The 20,277-nt window shown below is 43.9% G+C and overlaps 1 long non-coding RNA gene across 1 annotated transcript; it reads right to left on the minus strand.

Annotated features, from left to right (window-relative positions):
• Positions 1 to 1,446: 1,446 nt before the first annotated feature.
• Positions 1,447 to 18,666, minus strand: LOC109319034. The gene is made up of 3 exons (XR_002103370.1): positions 18,657 to 18,666; positions 12,914 to 12,920; positions 1,447 to 1,971 (listed from the first exon to the last, which is right to left on the minus strand). It is a non-coding gene; the product is annotated as an uncharacterized LOC109319034 (long non-coding RNA).
• Positions 18,667 to 20,277: the final 1,611 nt, after the last annotated feature.

The raw sequence follows: 20,277 nt of genomic DNA on the forward strand, positions 1-20,277 counted from the left end.
GATGGGGCAGGGCCCCTGGAAGGTGGCACAGGACCCCGATCTGAAAGTGCATGCCCCAGGGAGATGGGATGGGGCCTGATCCTTTGGTGAGGGGATGAAGGAGACAGCATAAGGCTTGATCCTGGTACATGGGGTCCATTCCAGTCTGCAGACAGGCTATGCACCACTCTTCCAGCACCAAAAGGTTGAGCCCCCCTGACTTAGACTGCTCTGGACATGGGCCTTGGTACTTTGGTGTCTGGAGAGTCTGGGCTGCAAGCTTTGCAATTAGGGCTACTCCAGATTACTCCAGTAAGCACCTCATCCAACCTGTGAGAGAAGGCATGCATGGAGATGGGCAAGTGGGCAAGCTTCTTTCTTTGTGGTACTCCTGGGATTGTTTTTGAACCCATGGAGGCCTAGTGTTGGTGGCTGCTTAAAGGAAACTCCTTCCAAACATGAGGTGCAGCATTGGAGAAATCCCCAAGGTGCCTGTGTGAACATTCACATAGTATGGGATAAAGGATAGTGCTCATCGGCAGATCAGAGGGGCCAATCTGCTGACCAGATCCTATGGTGAGAGAGGTCTCCTGCATGCCTGGAGCAAAGATCAGTGACATCACTGCAAAGATTCCTGATCCCATCAAGCCCTCCAACTACTAACTACCCCATGGTCCTTGTCCATGTGGGCACTAATGATGCGGCTGGGAGTAGTCCTGACTGCATCCTGAAGGCTTTCCATGAGCTGAGGATCGGGCTCAGAAAATCAGGGGCACAAGTGGTATTCTCCTCCATCCTTCCAGTTGGCAGCAGCTGGAGACGCCAGGATGCCTGCATCGGGGTAGTCAATCGGCGGCTCCAGAGATGGTGTCTTCAGGAGGGTCTTGGATTCTGCAACCACGATCAGCACTTCCAGGGAGAAGGCTTCCTAGGATGGGACGATCTTCATCTCTCTCCTAGAGGTATGCATCTGTTCTCCCACAGGTTGGCTGATCTCCTCTGAAGAGCTTTAAACTAGGCTCGACAGGGGATGGGGAACCGGTGGTTGATGTGAACCTAGGGCTGGAAAGCCACAAACAAGGCACTGGACCTAACTAGGTAAGTACTAAGGGGAACGTGCTCCATCAAGGCAAAAGGGCACCAAGAGCACCCACTGGGGGGCTAAAATGTTTTTACACAATTGCCAGGAGTATGGGGAACAAGCAGGAGGAGCTCACACTCCTGCTTGCTAGCACGCAGTATGACCTAGTCGGCTTAACTGAAACATGGTGGGATTTGACGCACGACTGGGCAGTGGACATTGAGGGGTACAGGTTATATAGACAAAACAGGGTGGGGAGAAAAGGCGGGGGTGTAGCTCTCTCTGTTAAGGAGCAGTACGCATCTTCTGTCTTCGAGGCAGGAGTGAAGGAGGGGAATGCCGAGGCATTGTGGGTCAGGATCCAGATGGGGCCAGGAGAGAAGGACCTTGGTAGTGGGGATCTACTACAGACCTCTTCACCAGGATATCGAGCTAGATGAGGTATTCTCCAAGCAGCTCTCAGATGCCACACAGGCAAGGGAGGCAGTGGTCACGGGGGGCCTAAATTACCCAGATATCAGCTGGGAGGAACAGGCGGCCAAAAAAGCCACTCTAGGAGGTTCTTACACTGTGTGAAGCACCTCCACCTCACCCAGATGGTGTCCTGTCCCACCAGGGGCAGCTCCCTGCTAGACTGGTCCTAGCAACAGGAGATGATCTTGTGGGGAACCTGCGAGTACACAGTAACCTGGGAGACAGTGACCGCTACTTGGTCGAGTTCACTATCCAGCGAAGGGTGAGAAAAATATCCAGTGATGCTAAAGTTTTAGACTTCAGGAGGGACGACTTTAGTAAACTTAGAAACCTAGTTAGTGAGATGGCCGAACTCAAGAGCATCGAGGAAATGGGTGTCCAGGAGGGTTGGAGCTTTCTTAGGGGAGTGATCCTTGGGGCACAAAAGAGTCTATCCCCTTATGCAGGAAATGGGCTACAGGGACAAAAAAGCCCCCCTGGCTGAACAGGGAGCTCCAGGAAAGACTGGGAGCAAAGAAAGTCATTTATAGGCAGTCGAAGCAGGGGGCAGCCACCAAGGAGGCATATACCACCCTGGCGCGCTATTGCAGGAAGTCAGGCAGGCCAAGGCGGGACTGGAGCTTAGGCTGGATTCAACAATCCAGGAGAATAAAACGTCCTTCTACAGATACATAGCGAGCAAAAGGAAAGCTCAGAGTAACATAGGGCCCTTGCAGGACAAATCAGGACAGTTGGTGGTTGGCACAGGGAAAAAAGCGGAGCTCTTCAATGAGTTCTTCGCTTTCTTATTCCTTAATACCGACCAAGACAATTCCCCCACCTTGAACATAGACAGATGTCCAAAAGGCACCAGACTGCCTGACTTAGTTAAGGAGCACTTGGAGGGGCTGGATGGTTATAAGTCAGCCGGCCCGGAGGACCTCCATCCACAGATGCTGAAGGAACTGGCCAGTGTCATAGCTGAGCTGCTGGCATGGCTGTTTGAGCACTCATGGTGCTCCAGCCAGGTCCCTGAGGACTGGAAAAGGGCCAACGTGATGTCCATTTTTAAGACGGGGAGAAGGGATGAGCCGAGTAACTTTAGGCCAGTCAGTCTTACCTCTATCCCTGGGAAAACACTGGGAAAAATCATCAAAGAGCACATTTGTGAAGGCCCAGCAGGGGAAATGATGCTGAAACGAAACCAGCACGGGTTCATCACAGGTAGATCCTGCCTGACAAACCTTATAGCCTTTTATGACCAGGTCACACACTGCCTTGACACAGGAGCTGAGACAGAAGTCATCTACCTGGACTTTAAAGAGGCCTTTGACACAGTTTTGCATCCTATTTTCACAGGGAAGCTAGCAAGCTGTAGAGTGGATGACTACACAGTCAGGTGAGTGGCCAACTGGCTTAGGGACCGCACCTAAGAGTGGTGGTGGATGGGTCATTTTCAACCTGGAAGGAAGTGGGCAGTGGGGTCCCTCAGGGTTCAGTCCTTGGACCAGTTTTATTTAATATCTTCATCAGCGATTTGGATGAGGGTGTGGAGAGCACCCTCTCCAAGTTTGCAGATGATACCAAATTATGGGGTAAAGTTAATACACCGGAGGGCAGGGAGCAAATACAGGCTGACCTGGACAGGTTGTATCAGTGGGCAGAACGAAATGGGATGCAATTCAACAAAGGGAAATGTAAGGCATTCTACCTAGGAAGGAGGAATCCTCAGCACACCTACAGGTTGGGGGATGACCTCGGCAGCTCAGAGACTGAGAGCGAGCTTGGACTCCAAGATGAACATGAGCCAGCAGTGTAACGAAGCCATCAACAAAGCCAATCGCACCTTGCTGTGTATTAGCAGACGCATGACCAACAGATTGAGGGAGGTGATGCTCCCCCTCTGCGAGGCATGGTCAGGTCACAGTTGGAGTACTGTGTCCAGTTTTGGGTGCTGCACTTCAAGAGGGACATGGAGGATCTGGAAAGGGTTCAGAGGGGGGCCACTTGCATAATTAGTGGCCTCCATGAAAGACCCTACGAGAGGAGGTTGAGAGAGCTGGATCTCTTCAGCCTTTACAAGAGACAGCTGAGGGGTGGCCTTGTAGCTGCCTATGAGTTTATCAGGGGAGGACAGCAGGGAATTGGTGATGTGCTGTTTACTAGAGCACCTCAGGAAGTAACTAGGAATAATGGGTGCAAGCTAGTGGAGAGCAGATTTAGGTTAGACATTAGGAAGAACTTTTTTACAATAAGAGTGGCCAGAATCTGGAATGGGCTTCCAAGAGAGGTGGTGCTGTCACCTAACTTGGAGGTCTTCAAGAGGAAGTTGACAGTCATCTGGCTGGGGTCGTCTGAACTCGGTCCTCTTTCCTGCCAGGGTCAGGAGGTCAGACACGATCCATTGTGGTCTCTTTCAAATCTATAATCTATGAGTTTATGAATCTATTAATTTTGGCAGTCCCTTTCTCCCCATTCATCAGAATTTGGAGATGGTCTGTTGTTGCTGGAGGCTTCCAAGTTAAGTTCAGGCATTCATCTCAGGCCTCCAGATGTTTTGCCTCCTGTAGCAGAAGAAATTGGTAGATCAGCTCTTTCCAACCACTTGTCTTTAGGACGAGTTTATATGTGTATTTGTTCAGTAACAACTTATTTTTGCCTTCTAGGTCTGTTCTTCCTCTCCCTCTCCTTTGTGCTTCTCCCTGTCCTTTGTGCCTTCCCCTGTCCCTACAAATTTTGGCTTTTTGGCCAAACAGAAAATGCGATCGATGAAATGATTCCTTTTTTCATTGAAATTTTTGCAGGTTTCTATTAAAGATTAAAAATATTATAGTGAATATGAATTTATTTGACAGCCTCCGCCCCCCGCCACAAACACACACTGCATTCAGCTTTTCATCAGTTCCACAAATATATGTGCAAAATACCTTTACAAACACTTCCTGGGAAAAGGAAGGTAGATTTTCCAACCAGCTTTGCACAGCATGTTAAACTATGAAGACCCAACTTGAAAAGGTTAAAAGCCAGACTCAGAAGCAAGGTATGTGACAGCTTTCCAGGTAATTTAGTGAGCATTTTATATTTTCCGAGGTTCATATTATGAGCTAAATGTATTTTAACAGCATGCACAACTACAGAATAGTGTGTAAGGCAGCATGCTGAAATTAGCCCTCTTATTTATGACATTTTCAATGTGTGCAGCCTCTAACAACTAACTTTATTCACTAAAAAAAGATAGTGAGTGATTTGCACAGCAAGTGCCACTCCTGAAAAAAAAAATAAAGTTAAATTGTGCATCTTAAATGAGCAATTACTTGCTCCTGGCCATGTCACAAACTTAGCAAGCCATTAACACTGCAGATGTCAGGCTTAATTAGGGATTTTGACAGTATTAGCCTTGCAGCTCTACTAGTTCCAAGCAGTTGCATAGTCAGTTCATGTGAAAAATTATGGCCAAATGAATAAGTACAGAAAGTGACCTGATAACTGATCTTTCAGCTATAGCAGAGGCCAGACGTTGGCAGCAAGAGGCAGTTGCATGCTTTCACGTCTACCCTGTCCTTCTTGCAACACCTTACTGGGAAGCAAAATGGGAAAGAAGGAGGGAGGGCAGGGTGAGGGGACTTGTTGAAACAAATGGCCAACGCGTTGTTTTCTGGGATGTCCAGCTTTGATTGCATTGGATGCAGATGTTCAGCACACCTTGCTGGCTGTCTGATACTTCAGAGATAACGCTTGTTTGTCAACTCTGGGTGCACCTACACATCACCCTACGGCAACATAGACATGTGCTGCATCACCGTACGGGGCTCTGTGTCGCCATATGGTGCTTGTCTACACGAGATCACTAGCTACATCACTGTGGTGGTGTGCTCCCTGCTTATAGCACGCTACTTCGGCGACGTAGCGCGGAAATCTAAGCATGCACTGCCTGTATGGTGCAGTATGGGTGGTTACAGCACCGTGTTTTAATACTTCCAAAAGGAAGCAGTAACAACGTCTCTGTATAGTGACATGTAGATGCATCCTGTGTGTTGTACAGTTGCTTAGGCTTGTGCAATCATTACAGCTTTCCTGTGATAAGCATCTACTTTTTATAATCCAATTTTCCTCTACTTTTCACAGCTAGAGGCCTGGGATGAAACCCTGGACCCCTTGAGATCAACAGGATTTTCCCACTTCTGAGAGTAAATATTAATAATAGTAGAGTTTTACTCTTTTTACCGAGAGATATTCTATCAGCTCTGTCCTTGATCCATTTTACTAACACTGCACTTCTCAAAATGTTCACTAAAGACTTCTTAGCCCTTAATCAGCTGAGTTTTAGTCACCAGTAGATTCATGGGACCAGAAACATGGCCTGTACCTGAAGTCATTTAGTTCTGTCCCCACTCCAGTGTCAATTAGTCCAGTGATGCAGGATTCACTGTTTGTACACCAGCTCAGACTGATGCCTGTTCATCCTCTTGTTGAAAGCCTCCCATGAAGGAGATTCCACAACGTCTCTAGGTACCTCGTTCCAATTACAATATTAAGCTTTTCCTGAGACTTATTCTAAACCTCCTTTGCTGAACTTAAAACCAAAGCCACGTATCCTCCTCTTTGTAGTAAGTGAGAACAGTTTCTCCATCTTTTGTATGGCAGCCTTTCTGATATTTGAAGATTGCTACAACGTCCCCTCTCAAATGCCTTTTCTTCTTTTCTTTTGCTAATGCACATTTTCTTCAAAAATAGCCAACCAGTCTTGTTGCTGTGCTGGTTTTGATCCCCACCAACAAAGTATAGAGAAGAACAATCTGGATTTTTCATATATTGAGTTTATCCATGTTTACCTTTGCTTTTCCCTGGCTATTTTGTACCTAACCTGGGACTTGATTAAAGGCCTGACAGTTTAAGATACAGAAGAAGGGGCATTCTGGGAAAGGGAAAAGCTCATAGACAGGCATTAAGCAGAAAAGAAAAGACCTTATTTTAACAGTCATTTGTGCATCTAAAGATGCAGATAGGTGATTAATGGGGTTTTCAATGCATATAGGTACCTAACTTCCCTCGGAATCAATAGAAATTAGGTGCCACTGGGCACATCTACACATGTACTTTAATGCACCTTAGCCTATTGTAATGTACATTAAAATGTCAAAAAAGCATAGGCTTTTGCTAATGCACATTAAAATAGGCTAGTGCCCCTTTTCCTACTGCCTCATAATGAAGGTACTAAATTTAATGCACATTAGCAAAAGTGCATTAAAGATCATGTAGGGATGCCCACTGTTAAAGATCCAACTAGGCACCTACCTATATCTTTTAGCAGCTCAACCTAGATCCTTAACGAGTAGCATCTAACTCCTTAAAGGTATCATCATCTAAGTACCTTTTGACAGATATGGGCCCCAGTAGCTGTGGGGTTCTCTATCTACCTCCAATTCACTGATGTCATGGACAGAAAAACCATTATGCTCCTTGAGTCTAGTTGAAGTTATTGATAACATGGGTAAATTCAGTCCCAAGAAACATCTGCAATCACTTATTTCATGAAGCGTTTTAGGATCAGTTCAGCTGTCTTTCTCAGGAAAAGAAATGAACCAAAATACCACATCTCCAAAGGTCAGTTGGCTTTGTTTGAAAGCAGTGTTGTAACTGGGAGGTGGAAAACGGATAAACCGGGAGGCCTCCATCGTGAGGTTAATGCATTTGACAAGACAGCAAAAATCTTGTCTAACATAAGGTGGTTTTCCTAATTAAGAATTTATAACGTAATTAAAAACCTATGTTTAGATGGCAGCTGAGGTTTTTTTTCCCTATTAATAATTCATAAGGCGGTGATCCAAAATCTGATGTAGTAGAGCATTGTAGATTTAATACTGCTCTGCAGTTATGAAATGCTTTTCTTCTAGTCTTTCCAAAAGAAAGGAATTATGGGAAACGATTAATAAGTGACTTTCAGGACTTTTGGAATAAAAGCCAGGTCTCCTACATACTGGATAATGATGCCTTCTCTGCTGTATTTTTTCCCCAAGCATTTGAAGATAAATATTGATCCATGTGTTATGGGATGGGAGATTAAGCACCTTATCCAGTGACAAAAATTACCTCTGCTGTGGCCAATGGCTGTGCATGTTCCTTTCTGATATGTATTTAAAGCCATGTAGGGCCTTCCAAAGGAACATACAAATGGCAATAAAAAAGCGACATAACTCATTCATCGAAATCAATAGGTGTAAGTACAGTCTAGACAGGTGAATGGCTTTCTACGGTGTGCTTGTGCTACTAGTACATTTGCTTTCAGGTCCACTGTTTATAAATTGCTTCACTCTGCTTTTGCTAGCAGAAGCGATAACAGATCCTTAGGGTCAGTTTAGGCCCAGGTCCAGGAAAGCACTTAGGTATGTACTTAACTTTGAACTAAAGTACTCTTCTGAATGAGGCTTTATGTGATACTTGCATACATTTTATGCATGTCATCTATCAAAAAGAGAGATTAATCATGATTAAGAACCCAAAGAGGTTGACACATGAGAGTAATGAACACAAAACTATCCCAGACCAATTGCAGTCTCAGTGGTCCAGATTCTGGTAGTTATCTTCACATTGATATGCCTTATCCCATGAGTCCTGTCTTAAAATGGGTGGGAAGGGGCTACATTGAGATACTTGTATTGGTTTCTGGTCCAGTATGTATTTTACCACCAAGGGCAAAGTGTCGTTGAAATTACATGAGCTCTTCAAACGATAAGAAGAGAGGAATTGTGTATATTAGTCAAAATGAAACTAGAAGTGATGAAGCACTACTGGGTCAGAGAAACTCTAGGTGACTAATTCAGAAGATAGAACTTGAATATTGAAGACAACATTGCTGGAACAGGCTCTAGGTGAATAAAGAAAACTTGTTTGTAGGTGCATTTAAAACAAGGGTGAATGAAATACAAGGCCAACCCTATAATGGCCAAGACATGATTAAGATGAAGAGAAAAGTTTTTCTATCTCTAATTTTTGTGTTGTACATCTATGATTGACTGTCACTCTGACTTGACACTTGCTAGATAATATAGTAGCTCTGGTAATGCAATGAAGCAATAGGCAGAGCCAACCGCACCCTGTCCTGCATCAACAGGGGCATCGCTGACAGGTCCAGAGAGGTCTTGCTCCCCCTCTATCAGGCCGCAGCTGGAGTATTGTGTCCAGTTCTGGCCGCTGCACTTCAAGAAGGATGTGGAGAACCTGGAGAGGGTCCGGAGGAGAGCCACTCGTATGGTTGAGGGCCTCCGTGGCCAGCCCTATGAGAAGAGGCTGAGAGACCTGAATCTCTTCAATCTCTGCAAGAGGAGACTGAGGGGGGATCTTGTGGCTGCCTACAACCTTATCAGGGGCCACCAGCAGGGACTTGGGGAAAGTCTGTTCACCAGGGCCCCCCTTGGAGTCCCCAGGAGCAATGGCCACAGGCTGAGGGAGGACAGGTTTAGGTTAGCTATTAGGAAGAACTACTTCACTGTGAGGGTGGCCAGAGCCTGGAATAGGCTTCCCAGAGAGGTGGTGCTCTCACTTTCCCTGGAAGTCTTCAAGAGGAGACTGGATAGACACCTGGCTGGGGTCTTATGACCCCTCCCACCCCCAGTGCTCCTTCCTGCCCATGGCAGGGGGTCGGACTAGATGATCTGTCTAGGTCCCTTCCGACTCAGTGATTCTATGATTCTATGGTATATTGTATATTTCAGTGTCTTTGAAAGAGTCCTCCAAAGGAGAATTATGTGAAAGCGGTCAAACAACAGATTTGTGAATTAAATCTTAAATGGATTTGTATATGCAATTAGTATTTTTGATGTGTTATCTGCTTTTTCCTTGCAACTCAAGTTCTTGGGCCAGATCTTCAGCTGAAGTAAATCCAGATAATAACTTTGTTGCCACTGAAGTGGTATTCATAGGAGCATAGCAAAGCAGGGCTATGGGGACCTCACAAGTTCACCTAGTCCTGCCCCCTGCTCAAGAGGGGATTAAATTTGATGCTTGTGAGCATGGGATCTGGACCTGTGTTTCTAGTACCAGCTTTTAACAAGGTATAATCCACCAAATCGACTTGTGCAGCCTTGCTGTGTACATAGTTGTTTCTCCTGGTGATAGGGATGGAGGCAGTATTTGCCAGGTGTCAGCAGTGGCCACAGGGCAACCTCAATCCTTGGTTTGGTTCTGTGGTGTTTCTGGTTGTGGAGACTAAAATAGGTGGGCACAGCGATATGAGGGCATCGTGATACATGGGGGCATCATAACCTTTTGAACTGAGTTTATTGTGAAAAGGCTGTCCCCAGAAAGCAGTTGTAATGGGCATCTTTTATCCCCAATAGGTAAGCACAGAGGGTTGCATATTTATAGCTGCAGGAGTAGGCTCTTTAAGACTGGGATGATGACACACTTCCGGCTTCATCAATGTAGGGGACTATAATAATGCCTACAGTATGACTATAAATTACTATAATTATGCCTGGGAAAATGGAAGAGCCAATGGCAGCATGGCTGTGAAAGGGACTGGTGCTCTGAGGCTAGGAAAGACTGCTGGACAGCTCCCAGAAGAAGTGTCCCCATCAGTGGGAAAGACTGGAGATGCCTGAGCTGCTGCACTCGAGGAGCCCTGGAAGTGCCAAGGACTACAGAGGCAGGCAAGATTCTTTGGGTAAAATGTGACAACTTCTATTAGACCAACTAAATAGTTGGAAAAATTGTCCTTTGCCAGCTTTTGCGTACAAAAATCCTTCTTCAGGCAGAGAGAGAGTCTACGGTTGTAGACCGGTTCAGTTGTAGACTGATTCAAAGAGCTCATGTAATGAAAGGTATCACATTTACCCAAAGAACCTTGTCTTCCTATGTCCCTAGACCAACACAGCTACAACCAACACCTCAAAGACTACAGAGGTTCCATGCTAGAGATAACTTGAAGTGAAGGAAGCCAGCAGCTAGGAGGGTCAGTGCTGATAATAGACACTGGCTGAGGCACTGTGAATGGGGACCCTGGTAATGGAAGGTAGGGAGAGGGTCTAGGGGAAATGAAAAACCCATAACCAGACAGGCCTCTAGATTGAGACCTATGAGAGCAGAGTGGGCCTTAGTTTTCTCCACCAGCCTGCACCAGGGCCAGAGAAACTTGAGGTCTGTATAATGGCAGAGTAAGATTTTGGTGGATGAGGACAACACAGGATAAGGGCCACTGGGGCCTTGTGCTGCAAAGAGCAAGAGAGATGCCTTCCACTGAATTGTCAGGGTAGTATTAGCCTAGGGAGGAGAGAGTATGGGGGGAAAGAAGAGGAAGAGAAGAATGACCTGAGAAGCTTGTAGCCCGGAGAGATACCATGTGCAGTATAGTCACCATAAACTAGACACTCCTGACATTTAACATTGACTGTTCATGAACAGTACACATAGACCAACGACTGATGATATTCCTGATTAGAGAAGTGACACTTGAACGTGTTTTATGCTGAATCTCTAGTCGCTAGTGCGATGACCAGATACCTGATATTCTCCATGTGCATCACACTAGCAAGACATCTGTATTTTAGTCTGATGTTTTGGGGGCTTATGACTTGCTAATAACTTGTACTGGGAGTTGTTACACATGCACAAATAATCATATCAGCTACCTAAACTCCCAGTCTCATCAGCTTCTCTCCCAAGATGTCTTAAAAAAGGGGGGAAAATAAAAAGCTTTCCCATGAAGGGACAAAGTGGGAGCATCTCTAAGCCACATTCCACTTGAATTCTGCCTTCACAACGTGGCGGCCCCCTTTCAGATAGTGAATACCCCTCTGTTCATACATTTAAGAATCACACTAGCCTTATTTGTCATGACACTGCAGTGAGCATTCATGCTGAGTTGCTTGCCTTCTATCAGTCCAAGTCCTTTTTAGAGTTGTTGCTTTGAGAATATAATTCACCATTCTGTAGGTTTGGTTTGCATTCCCCCCTTCTATGTGTTTAACTTTGCTTTTGGTTACATTTTGTTTAAATGGGCTGAGCTTACCAAGTGATACTTTCCTAACAGTCTTAACCAACAGTCTCGTGCTGGATTGATGGTCAGTAGGGCTGTGTGAAACAGCATTGTTTCATTTCAACTTCCATTTCACCGTTTTGATGGGTCACTGTTTCATTTCAAGTTTCGTTTCATTTCATTTCGAAAACACTGTTCTGTTTCGTTTCATCAAAACTGTTTTGCTGTTTTGATGCTGTTTATATGTTTTGCCCATAGGCTATAAGGGGGAAGCACGAAACTGCCTATAACTTTGTCATTTTTTGGGCAGATTTGGATGAAAACTGCAGGGATGGTAGTGCCTGCTGGGGCCACAAAGCCTGCCAAGTTGCAAGAGGATAGGTTCAGGGGTTTCTGGGAAACTTCACCTTAAGCTGCTGACAAGTAAAAATTGTGTCACACGTGTGTGTTAAAGTGCATCAGGGTGAAAACTGCAGGCACACTAGCTCCTGCTGAGGGCCATGAAGCCTGCCAGGTTTCAAGGAGATAGGGGCAGGGGTCTCTGGGAAATTTCACCTCAAGCTGATGACGAGCAAAACTTGTGACATGCATGATTTTGTGTGTGTGTGTGTTAAGGCATTCCCTCACTGGCGCTGTGGCCTCTGCATGACACGGTAGTATGCCCCAATGAGGTCTCCTCCTCCCCTACAGCCTCAGTCTGGTTCACCACTTCAAATGGCAACAGCAGGCACCAGCAGCATCGGAGGCAGTCAAACTGTCACAGTCAATCTGAGAGCAGTCTGCAGGGAAACCCAGCTTCAGCTTTGAAACTTGAAACATTTTGAAACATTCAAAACATTTCGACTACCCTCGTTTCATTTTGAGGCTGTTTCAAAGCCCTTCGTTTTGTTCAGATTTTGTTGTTTCAAGCTCAACATGAGTCAAAACTGCATCGAAACAAAACAGCAGCGAAATTTTGCGCAACCCTAATGGTCAGGCCTTCACATTTGGAGTACCTGTGAATCTTCGGCATCTTCAAAATCTGAATGTATAAGCCAGGTGTGGTTCTTGTCGTTTGGTCTAACCTCCAGCGTGATGCGCGCCAGAGAATTATATCCAGTATTTCCTGCATCAAGCCTGTCTGTACCTTTTGAGTGGACTCAGAGCATATAAATGGAAAATATACCCAGTCTTGATTTAAAGACTTAAAAAGATGACTGTGACGGGAAGTATATTCACTGCAGGAGCGGGTGTGAAGCACCTTATTTCTTTTGTATTGGATTGTGTTCTTGTCTCTGGTTCTTTTAATGCTTTTAGCTAAAGATTAAACAGAATTTGGCCCTGTGGAAACACTACATTTGCATATGAGGTAATGGCAGAGTTTCTTCCTTTCTGTAACAAGATTTCAGATCCATGCTCTAATTAATGCTTTTGTCTGAGACCATAACATTTCATCTTTCCTCCAAATCAAATCAGACTTGCCCTTCTCTGCAGCCAGCAGGCTATGAATCCCGCAGTCAGCCCAAACTCTCCACTTAAAGCTTTTATATTTATCACCTGTGAGCTGAGATGCCTTCTACATCTTTAATCTTCTTTAATAAATTTTCAGTCTATGTATAAAGTCTGTTGCCAATTAGGGATCTGGAGCTGTTATATTTTAATGCCACCCTTTAGAGTATTTAAACAAAGCCTACCAGCTCACCCTTAATGTCAGAGATGCGGATAATACCTCCCAGACCCCGATCTCATTTCACTGCAACACTGTAAATTGTAGGAATCGCAGTTACCGCTTGTGAGTGATGTGTGATATTAAAAATGCCAAGCCCTGTGCTTGGAGGAGCCAGGCAGTGTTGCTGTGTAATTGTTGCTCTGCTCTGTTGTTTTGCTGCTCTGCACAAGCACGTGATCCCCAGCTCAGAGACATAGCAAGGAATGGATGACAAGCCCAGACATAAAACTGCCAGCAACTAAAAAATCAAAACACTCTGTAACAAATCCACGACTGCCTAGGACATCACGGCTTGGCTTTGCTGCACATCATGACTGTCTGGAACTCCTGGATGACTGCAAAGATAAATCCTTTATTCTCATGCTGTCAAATCATAGCCTCCCTCCCCCATGAGATAAAAGTGAATGTCTGTTACCTGGTTGACAATGTAAGGTATATGACACACAGCTGAACATTTATTCCAACCAGTGGAAGGAAGATAGAAACACTAAATGTAACACAGACACGCAAGGTCATTCTGGTACTATTGCAGGTGATTAGCTGTTGTCTAGCAAGAAAACATCCTTGCTATAGACCAATGTTTTGGGGAAACAAAGTGTTATTGAGATAACTGGAGCTTTTCAGGCTAGGACTGACTGGTATGTTCGCTAGAAGAAGCCATCACCAACTCCTAGAGAGAAATCTGTTAACATAGAAATTGATTTTTCTGTTCCTGAAGTATATGCTTAGAAATCTGATGCACAGTTAGCTAATGCCTATGCAAGATCCACGGAGTCCTGAAAACACTGGCAAAGAATCTCCAGATGAAAAGAAGGGGTTTGTATGACAGCTATTGTGCCAGAAAGGTTATATTAACTCTTTCCAAGTCCTGATACAAGCTCTTTTTCCCCTAGGACAGAGAGAAATGTTGTTTATCCTTCATTTATTAAAGCAGTCTGAGTTGTTTCACTTTCTGTTATAATATTGTATATGGATATTGTATTATCCTTGCTGTAATAGCATCATAGAAGGTATATATAAGATATGATATAATAGCATCCTAGAAGGTGTAGCAAAACCCCCAGTTTTTCTTTTTTTTTCTTTTAAAATGCATTCCCTCCCCTTCCCCAACCATTCCTGACTTTGTTTCTCCCTCTTATTCCCTATAGATAAGTATAAGTAAGTTAAGATGTAGGATAAGCTTTAACATTTTATTTTAGGTAGTAAGTTTTATTTTTCTCTCCCCTCTGCAAATAAGTGTCCTGCTATTTTGATACAGATAGCCACTGTTTTATAAGTAATAATTATTATGTTTGTATTATTATTATTATTATTTACTGCTTTTATATTGTGTGATTACTGTTTTAGGCCTATGTATGTAAGTTAGCGTAAGTCATGTCAAGTTTCCATCTTGTAATGTCAAGCCTCCATCTTATCCCCATGCCTGGTTGTGTAACCCATGACTCACACCTACCTCTCCTATGTAACATGGTTCCTGAACGAAAGGGGATGAATGCGGGTGCTTGAAAGACAATGGCAGTAGCTCTAAAAATAGCTCCCTCTGAATGACCGAACCATCAACACCAATACCTGGACCAACAACCCAGCCCTTGGAACCACCCTCAACATTCAAGACACAAAAGATAAGGCAATCCATCATTGTGCCAGGCTGCACATGCTCATTAAGAACACCTGGAGCTCTCTGGGACAGGAATGATATTGCCTGGACAGGCCTTCCTCACAGGAGACCAAAGGTAGTCTGTCCCATAAAAAATGGTAGTGAAGACTGACTCCTTGGGACGCCTTTTCTATCTGGACCAGCACCATGTCACACTGCCTATCCACCCAGAGGCCCTGCTGGCAACCCCCTCTGGACAACACCTGCTGGACAAGGACCCCTTTCCAGGCTGGATAGGTAGCTATCACCCCCTACCTCCTTTTCAACCAAGGATTTGGATTCAGTTTTTCTTCCCTACCTGGACTCCAGCCCTTCCACTGAGTCTCTTTCTCCTGCTGCCATTGTGAGTGCTTGTGTGTGGGTGTGTGTGTGTGAGGGGGGACAAATAACTTTGTGAGGCTGTGTGGTGTGTTGTCTGTTTAATAAACCTGTTATTTTGAAACCCTGAGTTGAGTTTTTGTCTGTTTCCTGACTGTTTCCTCCTTGCCACCAGTTACCTGCCACCCAGCCCCCACAACCTCTAAGCTGTCAGCCTGTTTCCAGCCCCAAGCTCCCAGGTTTCTGTCTCTCTCTCTTTCCTGGCTGTCTCCTCCTTGCCACCACTTATCTGCCCTCCCCCTGCCCAATATCTCAGCTGTCTGCTTCAGTTTCCAGCCCCCATCTACCTTAAGTAACCCTAAGCCTCAGTTCCTCAGCCAGCTTCTCTCTAGTCAACCAGTTCTAATCCCAGTTCTGGCAGCTTTCACTCCCTATACTTTAACTCTCTTTCTCTCACCTTAACCTTCCCCCAGGTACCCCAAGCACACACATACATACTGTACCATCCAAGTTAGGAACTTACTTATGTATAGATGGGTTGCATGTGTGTGAACTGGTGAGAGTGTGTGTGTGTGTGTGTGTATATTTGTGGCACAACAAGGATTCTGGGCACCTGATTGCTTGGACTTTATGCTGACAAAAAAAGTGATGGTGGCACAAAGTTGATGAAAAGCAACATCTGTTTCCACTTTCCTTTGTGACCATGCCTATGTCTACAATGCAATGGAAGGTGTAGCCATGACTTGAACAGACAGAGCTAAAACTAGCTTTAAACTGGGTGTGTCTACACATACATGAATGCACTGTTGTTACTGTGCATTAAGTTTAGTACCTGTAATAACAGGTGCATGGTCTCTTAGTGGCGCTAATGTGCAGTAGACTAATTCTACTGTGCATTAGTGCATTGGCATGGTTTTTGCCAACACACACTAATGCACAATAGAATCGGTCTACTGCACATTTAGTGTCTTGTTTAGATGTGCCCAGCTGACTAGTTTGGGTGTGGATGGCAACCTGCCTAGAGCAGCAAGACGTTCAGGCCTAGCTAACCACTGGACTATCTATACAGCTGCTCATGCAGCTTTGGCAGTCCACACTGAGCTCTGTCTTGCAGTGACTACAAAGCTATCAGTGCACAAACTAGTTTTGAAAGCTAATTCAGGCACATCTGTGACAGCTGGAGTGACAGATGGACTGTAGGGTAGTCCATACCCTGAGTTTTCTAGCCTAGAGCTGAGGAGATTGTTCCCCTGGAGTCGCTGTCTATAAATACCTGTGCATGGATAATGTTCCCTTCTAAATGGTATCTAACAAGTGAGGCTGTCAAAATCTGGCCCTTAATCTCATAGGCCCAGATTCACATAGGTATTTGGGTGCTTAACTTGCACTGATTTCCAAGGGAATTACGCCAATGGTGCCATGATGTATTGAAAGGCATTGGTCATTTCAAGCAAACTTGCCTCACTCTGGAGGCAGACAGTGGAGAGACTCGGAAGGAAAGAGCTAGCATCCGACGTCACCAGGATCTACTCTTTGTACTCAGAACTATTTGCCATATCTGCAATCAACCATGCAGATCCTGGAACAGTCTCTTTACTTATCTCCAAATCAGCAATGATTTCCTTATTTACTGGAAGACTGTCATCCTCGTATCGTGGAACTGAGGCTGACGATGACAGTGAGGTACCTAACTGCCTTTGAGGGTCTCAGTCTTGATGTCCCCTCCAATAAAATAGGGATAATAAGACCTTCTTCCCAGCCTTGGAATGTTTTTATATCTTTAGATTTGAAATTCTTTGGGCAGGGACTCACTCCTCTGTTATTTGGACAGTTTCTAGATCAAAAGAGGGCTTAATCTTAGCTATGGTCTTTAGGCCCTGCTGTAAGTCCAGTACACATTCTTCTGTGGTTGCTTCCTCCCCTCAACAACTGCTGGGTTTTCCTCTACAGGTTAGCAGCCTTTTAATTGTGTGTATTGTGAACCCTTAGTATTTCATTTGTGACACGCATGTGTGTTGTGTAGCACTTTGAAAGATCAGGTTGTTATTATTTCATTCACATGTCAGACAGTATTCTGCAGGAATTCCTAATCTCTTTGGATTCTGCCCTACCCCATCTCCTACTCATATTGCAAACTTCTGTCTGCCACTCTGGCTGTTTCTAATTAAATATTTACAGGGAGAATGACCACTGGCAATTTTCACTCTTTGTGAGTTTGGAGGAATCTTCAGCAATTCAAAAAAACCATTCTGTTAAATCAGACTTAGCCTCATTTCCAAGCTTTCTGCTTTCGCTTTGCAAAGCCCTTTCAAATTGAACAGACATTTGCAAAGAATTGTTCCACAATATGTACATTGTCATGGACAATATCTTGTTTTTCTAGGTTTCCAACCTGTGCTCATTTAAAGCATTTCATTATAGTCCTAATGGTGAATCCATGAAAAATTGGAATTGATAGACTGATGGGCTTTATTGCTTATAAAACAAACTAGAGATGAATAAAAGGCACATTTTAGAGTTCTGAGCTAGAATCTATTTTCATGTTTATTGCAGAAACCTGGGTAATGCTGCAGGGTTATTGCTTATTTCATTTCTCGAAATATTTAGGAGCAAAATATATCCTTCAAAATTATCGTGACAGCCTCACATAAACAGAGGAACTCTTTACCCCCTGCCCTGCTGACACAGTCTTAATGGAATGCATATTATTGCAAACTAAAGCTGCTAGAAAAGCAGGAATCAAACATCCATTTCCTTAACCTGGATGAAAACCAGATATATTTTCCCATGCACTTATGTCATATGTTTGATAAATCACGACCAGGAGACAGTAACATATTCTTTATCAGCAAATCTCTCAGTCCTTTACAATAGAAGTCAGTTTTGCCATTCTCATTGTACAGAGGAGATGATGTGGATAAGATTATCCAGCAGGTCAATGGCAGAACCTGAAACAGAGCCACTAAGTCACCCTGTTTTCCATTATACTCCATCTGGAGTATGATGGTGAGTGAATTTATTGAGAAGGTCAATATTGTAGAAAAATGAGTGATAGCAGCTTGGGCAAATACTTTAAGAGTATTGCAAAATGGTTCAAGTAGCATATTATGCAGAATAAATGCTTTACAACTCAGCAGGCTACATACTTATTTGGTAAAAGTCTACTGACGTCTGTGGAGACACCCCAGGGATGATTCTGAATGTAAAAAAAAAAGCCTTGTTGAATGAAGTCCCTCGTATGTAAAATAGTACAGTACACATCCTTTAAGTGCCCATTACTTTAATGGGGCCTACAGTGCACATTACTTTAAGACTTACCCTAACATAACCAGGAAATATTTGAGCTTCTGGCCATAGCAGGCTGCCATAAATGAAAAGGTTGAATGCCCACATTTTGATCAGAAGGCAAGAACACATGGTCCAAGGAATATTTATGGGGACATGAAAAGACAGCTACAGTGAATGAGGGGAAGGATGCCCCAGAGACAGGAAGGTAGCAATGGCCTTATGGTTAAAGCACTGAATTAGAGTGCAGGAGTTGTGCACTTATTTCTTGGCTCTGACGTAGCATTCCTTTGAGACTGGGTGAGTCATTTCATTTCTCTGTCTCCTATGATGATGATACTTCCTTATTTCATAGGGAAGATGCGACGATGAGCCCATGAGTGCTGAAGTACTTCAAAGATTCATGAAGCTCACAGAACCACCTGGAAGGATATAAATGAACGAGAGATTTAGTCTGGATAAATATCTCGTGTAGAAAGGTCTTTAAAAAGGAGGAGATGAACGAAGGGGCTGGAGAGGGAAATGGCTGAGATGGTCACCTCCATGCTTAAAGCAATAGCTAAATGGATAAGAAAACCCATGTGAAAAAAGAAATTGTCATTGTTGCAAACAGCAGAAACTGAGTATGGTGCAAGGTGTTGGGTTTGTTGAAGAAAGAATTGTGAAAGCCAGTGCACTGCAGAAATTAAGGTGCAAGTACACAAAAATATGTGGGTGTGTAATTTTATTGAGCAGTATTAGGAGCCTAGGAATGATCAGACAGGGTCAGACCAGAGCCCAATCTACTCCGGGATCCCGTCTTTGAGAGTGACAAATTCTAGATACTCCAAGGTAAGTTGTTAGAGCCCTGTGATGGACAGGTGTCTAATTATCTGCTCTTCATGTTAGGTCTTCTCTCACAGCCACATCCATGGCTACGTATTGTTGATACCCATGTACATATCCAGTCCCATTTTGAATCTTACATTCTTGGTTTTGATACATGTAGACATGAGTTCCCCAGTTTAAACTGTCATGTGAAAAAGTATGTCATTTTATTAGCTTTGAATTTTCCACCTTTTATTCAGAGCACTTAAGGTCAAGGAGGACTATTATGACAAGGATCAATCCAGCCTCTTCTGGATTAAAATTAAATCTAGTTAAATTATAATCTAGTAGTTAGTTTTATTTCACATTCGATAATCTTATCCACATCATAACTTATGTTTTCCTAAAGCATCTCCTCCAGAAGAGATTCTTGATCTGAAAAATTCAGAGTATAGATTTCAACTCTTCCATTGGTATCTTGTTTCACCTTGTGTGTTATTTCTCATTCCAATTTGACTGGAATTTGATTCCCCTCATTGGTTTTTGTTTTGCCTACCATTGAGATTAACAAGCTTCGTTAGCAGCCAGCATAATCTCCTCATACACAAAGTTTTCACTGGGATGATGTAGTTGGGGCTGGTCCTGCCTTGAGCAGGGAGTTGGACTAGACGTGATCTCTTGAGGTCCCTTCCAACCCTCATTTTCTATGTTTCTATGATTTTATTAATGTTATCAAATATCTACTTATTTTTGTGTTACAAGAAAGGGAGAACAGAAATGATGATTTTGACCCATGCTATCTTTTTGGTTTAACAAGATGGTCAGAGAAAGATGGCGGTTGGTCAGAGATAATACTAAAAGTTGTTACAAGCAATTATGGGAGTAATGGTGAATATCATCAACAGTGGAAAGAGTGGGCAGTGGAAGAGAGGAAAGAGCTGGCAGAGGTGGAAGGAAAAAATAATTTGCCTTAGTCACACTTAAATTAAGACAGTTGTCTTTTAGTCAAAAGGAGA

Source organism: Crocodylus porosus, unplaced genomic scaffold (genome assembly GCF_001723895.1).
Source record: "Crocodylus porosus isolate Cpor-Errol unplaced genomic scaffold, CroPor_comp1, whole genome shotgun sequence".
NCBI lineage: Eukaryota > Metazoa > Chordata > Crocodylia > Crocodylidae > Crocodylus > Crocodylus porosus.